Below are 13098 nucleotides of genomic sequence, written 5' to 3' on the forward strand. Positions count from 1 at the left end.
CTCTGAGGATATAGAGATGCATACAGCACACACTATCAGTGAAGCATGAATAGTCTTAGCGCACCTTCCAGTTAATGAGAACACCTCTCAAATACCAAAACCCACTTATAATCCGGAGATGATGTGTGGATATGCAGATCTACTATAGTCCAGATTCAATCATTCTTTATTTCTCATAGGTAATATACCAAAAAAAAAAAAAAAATTCTTTCCACATGGTAAATTCTTGGTTGTCTGGCTTTTTCTTCATCTCAGCCAGAGACATCGAACTTGTTCCTTTGCTCTTTTTTTTTTTAAAGAGAGAGAGAGAGGGAGAGAGGGAGAGGAGAGAGAGAGAGAGAGAGAGAGAGAGAGAGAGAGAGAGAATTTTTTTTAATATTTATTTTTTAGTTCTCGGTGGACACAACATCTTTTTTTGTATGTGGTGCTGAGGATCGAACCTGGGCCGCAAGCATGCCAGGGAGTGCGCTACTGCTTGAGCCACATCCCCAGCCCCCTTTGCTTTTATATATATCATCTATAATTGTAATTTAATGTTTCCTCAATGTTTCCCCTACCACTAGTGTTCCTGCTACTCCAGTTCTTTCTATAAAACACTGACAGACTAATCTTTTTAAAAAGCCATAAAAAAAACTATCATCAAAAGTTCCATCATCACCATCAGAAGTTCAGTATGCCACAAACTAGAATTCAAGGGCATCTGAGGTCTGACCCTGATCTGTTTCTTCAGCCTCCCTTGTTTTCAGGCAGATAAAACCCTCATAGTCCCTCAGAAGCCAGAATGCCTCTCCTAGATCTGTGGTCTTCACCAACACTCCCACAGCACAGTGCGTCCCACCTGTAAGACTGTAAGACGCCGCACCACAAGACACAGATTACCAAAGAGGTTTCCACTTTATTACAAAAGGCTGTGTGTTTATATAGGTCTAAGAGAGGTAGCAGGGGCTGAGGTAGATAACAGGTCACCCGTTTATTGGCAAGCACTTCCATATGTCAGTTCCGGAGCCCAAGAAGTTAATTCTAATTGGGGCTAAGGCTTCCCACCAGCAGGGTTTGAACATTGGCACCGGCGGGAACGTTTCGCGCCAGTGAAAGAAACAAAGAGGAGAAACAGGGTCGTTAGACGCCATGCTGGGGTTTTTCTCTGGGGTGCTGCTGCCGTTATATGTTTACCCAACATTCCTCCCTTTTTGTTTTCTTAGGAACTGGGGCGTCGTTGGTCAGATCTGGCTGCTTCTAGCTGTGCGGGGGCGGCGTAGTGCCTAGAAGGAGAAGTGGAGGAATGTTGGGGTGGGGGGGGGGTGGCAGGTCTGGGGATATCATGGCAACCAGAAATAAAACCCAGTGGCTATAGACAGCTACTTCCGTAGGGGTGAAGTCTATGAAAGTTCCCTGAAACCACAAGTCGTCGATGGCATCAAACCAGTCCTGGATGGAGGAGATTGTTGGTATCAGCCACTGGTCCTGTAACAGAGACTCTAGGAAATATTGGAAGCATTGCCTTGTCATGGCATCACCAGCACCTGAAGAACATCAGAGCGAACAAAAACAGCATGAAGACAAAAATTAAAGCAAATGTCAGTTTTTGGCAGAAGTTCCATGTCGGGGGACTGACAGAGAAGAGGCCAAGGGCCATGAGGAGGCTTAAAAGGACATAAAGGCTCAATAATCCAGGATGGCAGATTAAGAGGTTCTCTGGGCTCGTGGTCTCCCGCTGTCCGATGTCCATTGCATTCCATTGTGCCTGGTAGTGAGCTTCAGCAATGAGTGAGCTGTTCTCTTGAAGATGTTGGGGGCTCATCGGTCATCAGAGGCTGGTAGTACCTAAGCAGAGGCTGGTTGAAAATTTGGTTAGAGATCTTCCATAATTGGCCCTGTAGGAAGCAAAGCAGACAGGGCAGGAACAGACACATCAGGAAAAGAAGGCATATGGGCCCTAAAAGAGGCAACAGCCACGATTGGAACTAAAAAGAAGGTGGCAAATGGGTTTTGGTTTGGTGGATTTTTCAGAGGTAGCCAAGTCGGTGAGCTTGACTACATTAGTTTCCACAAGGCCTGATTCGTTGATGTAGTAACAGCATTCTTCCCCCAAGAAAAGACAGGTTCCACCTTTTTCAGCTGTGACTAAGTCTATAGCTCGTCAATTTTGAAGAGTAACTTGAGCCAAGGATGTGACCTGCCTTTGTAAAGATGCTAGAGATTCTGCCATAGAAGTGAGCGCTTGTTCAAGTTTAGAACTTAAGTCCTGTACAGCCCATAAGGAGTGTCCTAGAGCTCCACCAGAAATTCCGGCTCCCACTGCAGATACAGCCAGTGAGAGACCCCCACCAGTATTGGAAGGAAAGCAGCCCGCTTATTCTGCACTGGGGGAGACAAGAGGGCCTACACTTCAGCTGGGGTATAGAGAGTCAATTGCAGGACAAGCGTCACCAGTATACATGGGGTAGATGTGTTGGTGAATAAGATAGTGAAAGAGAACCATTACACCAGAAGAATGAGCCAGGTGGTGCATAGAGGGTGGAGTTAAAGGTGATGTTAGAGTGGCAAAACTTTGACTGGGAGATACCCAAGCCCAGGAGGCAGCGCCAGGGAATCACAGTATGATTAGACTCCTCAGGCTCCCATAATGGAGCGTCGGGTGAAAGGGTTTGGAGAGAATGGCGGGCAGATGGAGTGGAGAAATTTGAGAGGTCAGAAGCCGAGAAATTCAAGGGAACCAAGCAAAGGTTGAGTCAGAGAGGCGCATAAGTATCAATCAGTTGGTGTGATGGCAGGGAGGGTTAGATTTAAGAAGGTTACAGTTTCAGTGAGTAGTCATAGCCATGAATACTGTAGTGGACTCCTGACATTAGGCTCATATGGATCCTGTATGGATTCTAACAACTGCTATTCGGAATGCTTTATGTCATTAGAGATTAGCTACTGAGGGCTGGGAGGGTTGAAGCTCTCGGGAGATGGAGATGGAGCCACAGGGGGTGGGAGAGGATATGTCACAGTAGAAGGCAGCATTTACCCTAGAAGTCCAGCATGGATGGTTAGGTTCAGTGATAGCCAATTGATAGCCCCCTGAGATCAATCTGAAATTTCCAACACAGGAATCCCTGATGCATGCACGTGGGTTATGAACGTTACATGACCAGTAGGGGCATCCTCCATAAGTTTCGGGCCACTATTTGCAGTAATCCTCTGTCTGATCATATAAGAAGCAAAGGTAAGGCCTAGCTGCTTTTTTTAAAAGTTCAGAATTCTGGGAGGAGAGGGAAAGGAAGATAGATGCATTACATCCCGTAGGGGCGCAATCAACCGAAGAAACTAGGTGAGTGTAACGAGTGTTGCCTTGGACATATGTCTCTCTGACTTTGAATCTCCAAGTATAAGAGGAGGATGATGATGTCCCCTGGAGAAGGGTGATGACTATAAAAATACCACTTAAAAGAGTGGGAGTCATGGTGGAGTATGGGCGGTTACACGAGACAGGTGAAGCTTTAGAGGATAGTTAGGAAGTGGAGAGTAGGAGTAAAGGGGAGGTCTAGGAGGTGACTCTTAAGGCTCCTCTGGGGTAGTCTTGTCATCAGCAGGTGGGGCAGCCTCCTGGTGATATGGCTTCAACAGGATTCCTCAGTTTGATCTGCTATGAAGCATAGCATTGCTGAACATAAGTGGGAGGAGGTGGCCCAGTTGAATCCAGTAACATTAAGGGCTCGATTACAGCCAGTGAAAGGCCAATCGCCTTGGCCCATAGACTGAGAGCGGATGGTGCCATCCTGTTGCCATGTCGCTTGGATGTAGAAGCGCCATCTGTGGGTTGGGATAGAAGCTTGAGAGAGATTAATGATTAGTAATAGGAGAGGGTTGGAGAGAAACTTTGAGTTTGGTGGGCCCCGGCATGGCAGAAATATGACTGTATGGGGTCCTGTCCAGTGAGGTTTCAACGACTGAGAATGTAGCTCTCGAAGTAAAACTGCATCACCTGGTTGAAGAGGGTCCTATTTAATTCCTGATTGTGCTGGAACAGAAGTAACAGATGGTGCAGGAAGACACCAGTGTGCGTGTTCTCTTAGGAGTTTGTATAGAAGCATGAGATAGGGCAGGTGGGACACAAGGGGGGGAGGAGTGACAGGAAAGTTTTAGTTGGTTAAGAAAGGCATCCATAGAACAGCTCAAAGGGGCTAAGGCCTGAGGGGGCTCTAGGAGTTGCCCGAATTTGGGTGAGGGCCAATGGCAAAAGATTGGGCCAGGACAGTCTGCGTTCAATAGCAAGTTTAGTGAGATGATCCTTGAGAATGCCATTAGGCCTCTCAACCTTACCCGAGGATTGGGGTCAGTGGGGGATGTGGGGCCTCCAACTGCTGTTAAGGCCTTTGGAAACTAGTTAAACAATCTGAGAAATGAAGGCTGGACTGTTGTCTGACTGGATGGAGGCAGGAAGTTCGAACCTAGGAATGATCTGCTCAACGAGGATGGAGGTGACAGTGTCAGCAGTTTCCAATGGTGTCAGCAGTTTTCCTGGAGGTAGGGAAGGCTTCTATCCAACTGTAAGAGAGTGCTATCCCCAAATTACAAACAGTTAAATCCTGTGTCAAGGCCTGACCAAAGTGGTAGGGACTGTCCCTGAAGCCTTGGAGTAGGCCTGTCCATGTCAGCTGTTGAAACCTAAAGAATGTAAGGTCTTCCCATGTGAAGGCAAAGAGGTAATAAGAGTCAGGATGCAGAGGCACTGTAAAGAAATCAGCTTTAAGATCCAGGACAGTGAAGTGAATGGTCAAAGGGGGATATGAGAAAGAAAAGTATGAAGGTTGGAAACCGAGTGGATGGGAATAACTCCCTCATTAATTAGGCGGAGTTCCTGGACTAAGCGATAGGCTCTGGAGGGTTTGCGCACCAGAAATATAGGAGTATTACAGGGGGAGTCAGTAAGGATTGGGAGTCCCTGGGCCAGCAACCAGTGTATAATGGGCTTAAATCCCTCCCTATGGGTTTTGGAGATAGGAAATTGGGAACACAAGGAAGTTTAATTTGGTGTTTCAGCTGGGTATGGACTGGCTTGTGGTGGGAGGCAATAGCCAGCATGGAAATGTCTCAGACCTAGGGATCAGGGGGCAATGGCACAGTAGGTATTGTCAGGTCATTAGAGAGGGTAAGAGTTAAAGGACAAAGGAGATGGGTGGTAGTATTCTTGGGGTATAACTGGAGGGTAGCTCCTAATAATTGGAGAACATCTCTGCCTAGGAGAGGAACTGACAGGATGGAATGATCAGAATAGTGAGTGAATGGGTGTCCCTCCAGGGCACAGGCCAGCTTTACAGTTCTGTTTGGGGAGAAGGGTTTGTTATCAATCCCCATAACTGAGACCTAGGAAGAAGACAGAGGCCTAGAATGGGCAGACAAGACAGAATAGGTAGCCCCCGTGTCCACAAGGAAGGTTATGGACTTACCCGCTGCCTGGAGCATTACCCTGGGCTCAGAGAGGGCTGGGGGGGGGGGTCTTTGAATCTGGGCTTCTTCAGTCTTCTGCAAACCCCGAAAGTTCAGGAGAGGGGACTGCCTGACTGGTCATACCCCCTGCGTAGAGGCACCAAGGAAGGGCCAGCCAGAGGCAATCAATCTTCCAATATCCTGTCTGCTTACAGGTGGGGCATGGCCTGGAAGGAGGCTGTGGGTTTGGGCATTGGCGAGCCCAGTAATCTTCGCATCCATATTTGAGGCAAGCCTCTGGTGGAGAAGAATGCTGGTTCCCCTCTGAAACTTTTGCTGGAGATGTAGGCCTCAGGGCTGCTGTCAAGGCCTGAGTTTGGGGTGTTACCTTCTTTTCTGCAATGGAGCCTGCTTTAAAAGCCATTTTCACCAGATCTTAGATAGGAGTCCAATAGTCCTCCTCAGCTCATTTGAGCTTTTTCTAATATCATGAGCCGATTGAGTAATGAAATGGGTTGCTAACACTGTAGCCCTGATGGGAGACTCAAGATCTAGCTTAATGTATTTGGTTAGGGCCTCTGTAAGGCGGTTGAGAAATAAGGATGGATTTTCATCAGGGTTCTGGGTAATGTCCTTCAGTTTATCAAAGTTAACTACCTTATTAGAAACTGCTTGTACGCAGTCCCAGTTAGGTTCAGTTATGGGATGTGCACTTGGACTATGCCTTCAGCACCAGCTACTTCCCTGACAGAACAAAGGAACTGTGAGTTATCTGATAAGTGGGATCAGTGAAGCACTGACAGGAGAAGAGAGGCGTGAGTAGGGGGAGGGGAAGGGCTTATCAGTAGAAGAGGTGAGCAGAGTTGGGGGAGGAGGAGAGGCTCAGAGGGATCCGGAGATCCCACCCATTGCAGCCAGGTGGGACCCATCCTGCCTGCCCGTTGGAACCAGGCGGCAAAGTGAGGGGCGCGCAAGTCGGGGGCTCGTGCAAAAGCTGCTGTGGCGCAAGGAAGGTGAAGGATAGCGGCTCACCCGCCGGCTGAGATGGGATCCCGAGGCCTCTCCAAGCCGACGAGGGCACACTACCGGCCCATTTCGCTCGCCGCGCACGTGTCTGGTGGCCAGGCAGACTAGAAGCGCGCAGACAGAGCCATGGGCGGTGGCGGCGGTGGTGGCGGTGGCCAGGAAGAAAAGGGAGGGGAGGGGGATGTCTCCGCAGAAGAGGAGGGGAAGTGCACAGGCAGGGCCACAGGGGCGGCTGCAACAGGGAGAGGGAGGGGACGTGGAGGAAGAGGAGGGGGGAGTGCGCAGGTAGTGCGCAGAGGGGAAGGTTGGGAACAGAGAGCAGAAGGCAGGACGGGGAGGGGGCCTGGGAACTCTTTCTACCCTTTCAGGCGCTGGCAATAGTTAAAAGGTCCTGGAGGAAATTTGGATCTAAGGAGCCTTCTGGAGGCCAATGATTGTCATTATCTAGCTGATATGTGGGCCAATCTTGGGTACAGAATCTGATAAGAATTTGGGGCTTGAGGTCCGGGGGGAGAGAGAGAGTAGCCAAATTCTTAAGGAGACACTTGAGTGGTGAGGCTTCCGGTATAGGCGAGGAGGCACCAGTGGTTAAAGAGTGGAGGAAGGGACAGAAAAGGGAGAAAAAGAATTAACCCGGGCAGTAGAGGCTTCCTGGAAGCGTAGAGCAGATGGAGGATCACCTGGGCGTCCCCGAAGTGACCAGTCCACTGCGAGTAGGCACAGAGGGCACAGCGGCTCCTCTGGGCGGGGGCGTGCGCAGCTCTGGGCCGGGCGAGGCGCACGGCTCCCGGCCAGCAGGGCGCGCGGGGCGAGCAGCCCCGGGCCCGCGGGCCGGGCGGGGCGTGCAGCTCCCGCGGTGCGCAGCTCTGCAGAGGAGGAAGAGACCAGGGAGCCTCTCTCTGTAAATCCAGAAGCCTCACGCCTCAAAGGGAAGCGGGTCGCCAGAGGGTCCACTTCAACCAGTGAAGGTCTTAGTGGGGTGTATTCCCTCCTCCCTACCGGTCGTCAGGAGAGTGCTAACCTGAAGGGAGTTGGCGAGCCGGGGAGGGGGCACCTTACCTAGACCCGATCAGTGGTGAGTGCAGGAAGCCCGCACCCAAAAAGACAGACAAGGGCAAAATGTGTCGTTGGTGACGGCGGTGGCAGAAGCGGGGCTCGGTTTGTCGAGCACACCGTCTCCCCGGTTTCTGGCACCACTGTAAGACTGGAAGACGCTGCACCACACGACACAGATTACCATAGAGGTTTCTGCTTTATTACAAAAGGCTGTGTGTTTATATAGGTCTAAGAGAGGTAGCAGGGGCTAAGGTAGATAACAGGTCTCCCATTTATTGGCAAGCTCTTCCATATGTCAGTTCCGGAGACCAAGATGTTAATTCTAATTGGGGCTAAGGCTTCCCACCAGCAGGGTTTGAACATTGGCGCTGGTGGAAACGTTTCATGCCAGTGAAAGAAACAAAGAGGAGAAACAGGGTCGTTAGACGCCATGCTGGGGTTTTTCTCTGGGGTGCTGCTGCGTTATATGTTTACCCAACACCACCCAAGCCCCACACTTGCTTGAGAGGCCCTCAAACCTTGCCTTCCATCAGGCTTTCTCCCATGGCCCAGGACCTAGAATCAGACCTGCATCTGAGCCCAGATAAGATAGACTTCTACCAATTCAGGTACTCTCCCTCACATAATCAGCTCTCTGCAAGTAGGCTCTACATCTCAGGAAAGACTACAGGACTTTCAAAGGCAGAAGTCATGTTTGCATAACTTTCTGTTCCCAAGATCTAGCATGATGTTCAATGGCAAATGTTCAATAAATGTCTGCCAGTCATATCTGATTGTGTGTAAACTGTTTGCTTTGGTTATTGATTAGACACCATCCAACTGACAGTTAAACACCTCCTCTGGTCAGTGACCTTGACTTTACTTCTGTCTCTGTAATAATGTGTAAAACTCAGCAGGATTTACTGGCCTTTCAGTAATTAAGTAATTGGCCAGTGGTAATGCATTGCAAACATCACCCAATGAGCTTCAGCCTCCTATTTATAAAACAAACCGTGCTAGCCTCTAAACTATGACACTTGATATCCGTGGGAAGGTACCAAAACAATTTCTGAGGAATGAGCTAAATCCAGCCCCCCCCCCCAAAAAAAAAGAGGTGGAGGGGACAATATTACTTTGTTTTCTTTATCCTAATATTAGCATCTGTGCTGAAATAGCATATGAGTACCTGGTCAACATGTCTCACTGTAAATAGGTGAGAAAGCTAAATTGAAAAACAGGCCAACGAGGATAATTGGGAAAGCACTCACCTCAGCAGGGGCAGGGTTCCACTTAGGTGTGGGATGAAAAGAAGATTCTAAAGACACTGCTGGCATTGAAGGGAATAGGCATGTAACCTGCAAGCAAATAGAGCCACATTGCAAAATCTATATCCAATTAATGTAAGGATTAAGAGATAATAAATGCCCTGGATTCTGAGTAGACTTTAAGTGGCGCTTAGCAAGACTAACAAGATGAAAAAACCTGACGAAGCATTGGCAAGCAGAACAATGTTTTCCATATCATTTTTTTAAAACTGAATAAGTATTTTAACATTGTTTGCAACCCAACATACACATAGGATGCATTATGATTTTACGTAAATGTTATTGTCCAGGTACAGTTAATTATATCCACTGAAGGCAAATATTGCAGATAATTAAGAGATAGAAAAACATCCGGTAACTCTCAATCCCAGAGGCACCCTAACTTTCAGCAGCTCCCCGTGCAGCTACTGCCCAGAATTCAAAAAGGACAGGACCTCTGAAGAGAAAGGGTCCAAAGATAAAGTTCCTATATTGCATGACTAGTAAGTGGAAAATATTAAAAGTATTTAACATACATATAATATTTATATGTATTTATTTTAAAATTGCATTCCTTAGATTCAAGTTGACTTTCTAGACCAAGAATAATAGCAAAACTGAATCAGAGATCGATTCTTGACAAAAATGCCAAGGCTGCCTCTAGCTTTGGTAGGAAAAAGTACTGCAATAGATTAGTGATGTCTGTTGTCTGCAAAGAGAGCTGCCTGTTGGTAGAATGCATGCCACATACTCACCACTTCTAACTCAGACATTTAGTTGTGGAGCATATTGTGGGTTTTCCGAGCTCTGACCTGGATTCAGTCCTCCCAAAGCAAAAGTAGTTCTCTATGTAGATCAGCCACCTCATAGGAGGAATGAAGGGCAGATGGGGGCCCCTTCCTTCAGGTAAAACCATTCCATTGAAAGGCTGACATAGTGTGTCTGAATTTTCTGCTTTGCAAATATATCTCAGGGGAAAATGCATAGAATATGAAGATTCAAGTTTCCCCTTGAAGAAAAGTGTGTTATAATTGTTAGCACTCCATAGTGAAAAGAGTATCTGTTTATAATTTGCTGCACATGAAATACTTTAAAATATTAACTGACTTCTTTTTCCCATTATTTACCTCTTCCCCTTTCTCTGCCTCCCTGCCCCACTCCTATTTCAAATTGTGACTCTATTGCAGGTTCTCTCTTCAGTAGAAGGACTTGACAAGATGATAAAATGGAAATCACTTGCCAGACACTTGCAGTGCAGCTCCCAAAAATCTAAACCAAGTTTGCAAACAAGCAGTCTTCTGTCCATGTACAGTCCAAAGCTGTTTTGTAGACCTGCATAGCATAGTAACAACGTTTGCCAACATTCAGACTTTAAGAAGAACAGCCACACTTTAAACTTCCCTTAAAAAAAAAAAAAAAAAGGAACTGTCAACACTTATCCTGTCTTTCCTCAGGACAACATTCAGCTAGAACTAACAACTTTCCCATTTAGGAACCACTATACCAAGCCAGGCATGGTGTGCATGCTTGTAATTCCTGCAGCTCAAGAGGCTGACGCAGGAGGATCACAAGTTCAAGACTAGCCTGGGCAACTTGATGAGACCCTGTCAAAATAAAACAAAAAGGGCTAAGAATGTAGCTTAATGGTAGTATACTTGCCCAGCATGTGCAAGGCCCTGGGTTCAACCCCCGCGCCTACAAGAAATTTTTTAAAAATTATAAAGTAAATATTTAAAACCCACTACACAAAATCAAATAAAAGCAACAAAAACAAAAGAAAAAGTGGCATGTCCTCTCCTTTTTGACCTCTGTCCTCACTCACCTGTTTCACGGTTTACCTCACTTCTCTGGCCTCTGGAAGTTGTCGCTGGAGGCCTGCACCCTGTAAGGCAAAATCATCATGGCAGAATTGTACCTGGGAAGGAAAACGTTTTGGTCAGCTTTTTCACTCCTGTGACTAAAAGACCTGACCAGAAAAATTTTAGGGAAGAAAAGTTTATTTGGGAGCTCACGGCTTCAGAGGTCTTAGTCCATTGAATGTGAGCTCCATTCCTCTGGGCTCAAGGTAAGGCAGGACATCCTGGTGGAAGAGTGTGGGAGAGGAAAGCAGCTCACATGATGATCAGAAAGCAGAGAGGTCTCCATGCTCCAGAAACAAAATATATACCCCATAGCCCCACCCGCAATGAACCACTTATTCCAGCCATACCCCACCTGCCTCCAGTTACCACTCTGTTAATCCCATCAGGGATTAATTCACTGATTAGGTTAATCATTAGCTCGATCATTTCTCCTCCAAACCTTCTTGCATTATCTCACACATGGGCTTTTGGGGGACACCTCATCTCCAAACCATAATAGAAAAGTTGTTCAAGAGAAGATTAGAGATTAAAATTTAAATACCCTCAGGTGGGGCAAGGAAAATGGCCAAGGAAAGTCTAGAATGAAAACTGATTCTCAAGCAGGGTGTCAGGAGGATGAGAGCCAGCACTGCAGGGACTCCATGGTGAGGAATGCAGGTCCGAAGGTCTGTGCTCCTGACCCAGGGTGAAGCATCAGGGGTCGGCTCTTTGACTTCCAGAAAGGACTGTTCTGTAATAGCAGCCAGCAGCTCAAATTATGAACACCCAGAGAAAATACTTGGTCTCTTAGCCCAAATGGACCATCCTTACCTCATAAATCTAGAAATACCAAAGGCCCAGAAGGAAAAAGAATGAATCCTGGGCTTTTATAGATTAAAGTAGAGAGGAGAAAAGGAAAGGTTTGTGCCTTAGTGTGCCAGAAACCAAACCGGTTTGAAAGTACTTGAGCTAGGACAATGGCTCTCTTCATCTGATTTCTTCCTTATTAAGTACTCCACACCATTATTTTGCATTTAAACTTATGAAGTACTGCCTGATAACATTCATTCACTCTGCAGGCATTTATGGAACCTCCATCAAATAGCAGGCACTGTTCATAGTTCTGAGGATACAAAGTGAATAATGAGATGCCCCTGTCATCAAGGGGCTTACAGTTACCTGTAGAAACATCTATAAGTATACATTATAAAGACAGTTTTGTGATTTGGCAGGAAAGGGTATTTTAAAAAGGCATTTTATCTTTTCATGATAAAAGTCACTGAGGAACCTTAGGATAGAAGGGGACTTCCTTGACCTAAAAAAACAAACAAACAAAAAAAAACCCACACCTAGCATTATGCTCAGTGGTCAAACACTGGATGCTGTCCCCTAAGACTAGAAACACAACCAAGCTGTCCATGTTCCTCTCTTCTACTCAACAATGTTTTGGAAGTTCTAGGAAGAATGGAGCAGGGAAATTGCTAAAGGGTATGTGGTTTCTTCGGAGCTAGTAAAAGTATTCCAAAATTAGATAGTGGTGATAGGACGCACATTCTCTATGCATAGATTAAAAACCACTGAATTGACTATTTTAAAGGACAACTTAATTTTGTGATGTTAATTATATCTTAATAAAATCATTATTAAAGAATACTTTTCTGGGGCTGGGATTGTGGCTCAGAGGTAGAGTGCTCGCCTAGCACAAGCGAGGCCCTGGGTTCGATCCTCAGCACCACATAAAAAAAATAAAATAAAGATATGTGTCCACCTATAAGTAAAAAATATTTTTTTAAAAAGAATACTTTTCAATGCAAGTAACAGAATTCCTGACTAAAAGGGCTTTAAACCTTAAAGGTATTTACAGTTTATACAATAACATGTCTAGAAGTAATCGGTCTCAGGGCTCATTCAGTAATTCAACAAGGTACTTTCTATATTTTCACTTAACTATTGTTTTAATCAGCTTTTTCACTGCTGTGACTAAAGGACCCGACCAGCACAATTGTAGAGGAAGAAACGTTTATTTATTTTTTTTTAGAGAGTTTTTTTTGTAATATTTATTTTTCATTTTTCGGTGGACACAACATCTTTGTTTGTATGTGGTGCTGAGGATTGAACCCTGGCCGCACACATGCCAGGCGAGCGCGCTACCGCTTGAGCCACATCCAAAGCCCGAAGAAATGTTTATTTGGGGGCTCACGATTTCAGAGGTCTCAGTCCATAAAAGTTTGACTCCATTCTTCAGGGGGGCTCAAGGCAAGCAGAACATCATGGTGGAAGAATGTGGTTGGGGAAAGCAGCTCACATGATCATCAAAAAGCATAGAGAGAGGTCTCCACTTGCCAGATATAAATACATACCCCAAAGCCATGCCCCCAATACCCCACCTTCTCCAGCCATACCCCACCTGCCTTCAGTTACTATTTAGTAAATCCCACTTGTTAGTTCACTGATTGGGTTAAGGCTCAATCATTTCT

The 13098-nt window shown here is 46.3% G+C and overlaps 1 long non-coding RNA gene across 9 annotated transcripts; it reads right to left on the bottom strand.

The window, feature by feature from the left end:
- Positions 1–875: 875 nt before the first annotated feature.
- LOC124104781 (uncharacterized) lies at positions 876–10985 on the bottom strand. Of its 9 annotated transcripts, XR_009228371.1 has the most exons (5): positions 10793–10983; positions 10603–10695; positions 10285–10384; positions 8745–10181; positions 876–7865 (listed from the first exon to the last, which is right to left on the bottom strand). It is a non-coding gene; the product is annotated as an uncharacterized LOC124104781 (long non-coding RNA). The 9 variants fall into 9 exon arrangements; XR_009228369.1 differs by having other exon boundaries at positions 8745–9789; positions 9908–10695; positions 10793–10985; XR_009228370.1 differs by having other exon boundaries at positions 8745–10384; positions 10793–10984.
- Positions 10986–13098: the final 2113 nt, after the last annotated feature.

This window comes from Marmota monax, unplaced genomic scaffold (assembly GCF_021218885.2).
Source record: "Marmota monax isolate L192 unplaced genomic scaffold, Marmota_monax_Labrador192_F-V1.1 WCK01_AAM20220418_F8-fsc00001, whole genome shotgun sequence".
NCBI lineage: Eukaryota > Metazoa > Chordata > Mammalia > Rodentia > Sciuridae > Marmota > Marmota monax.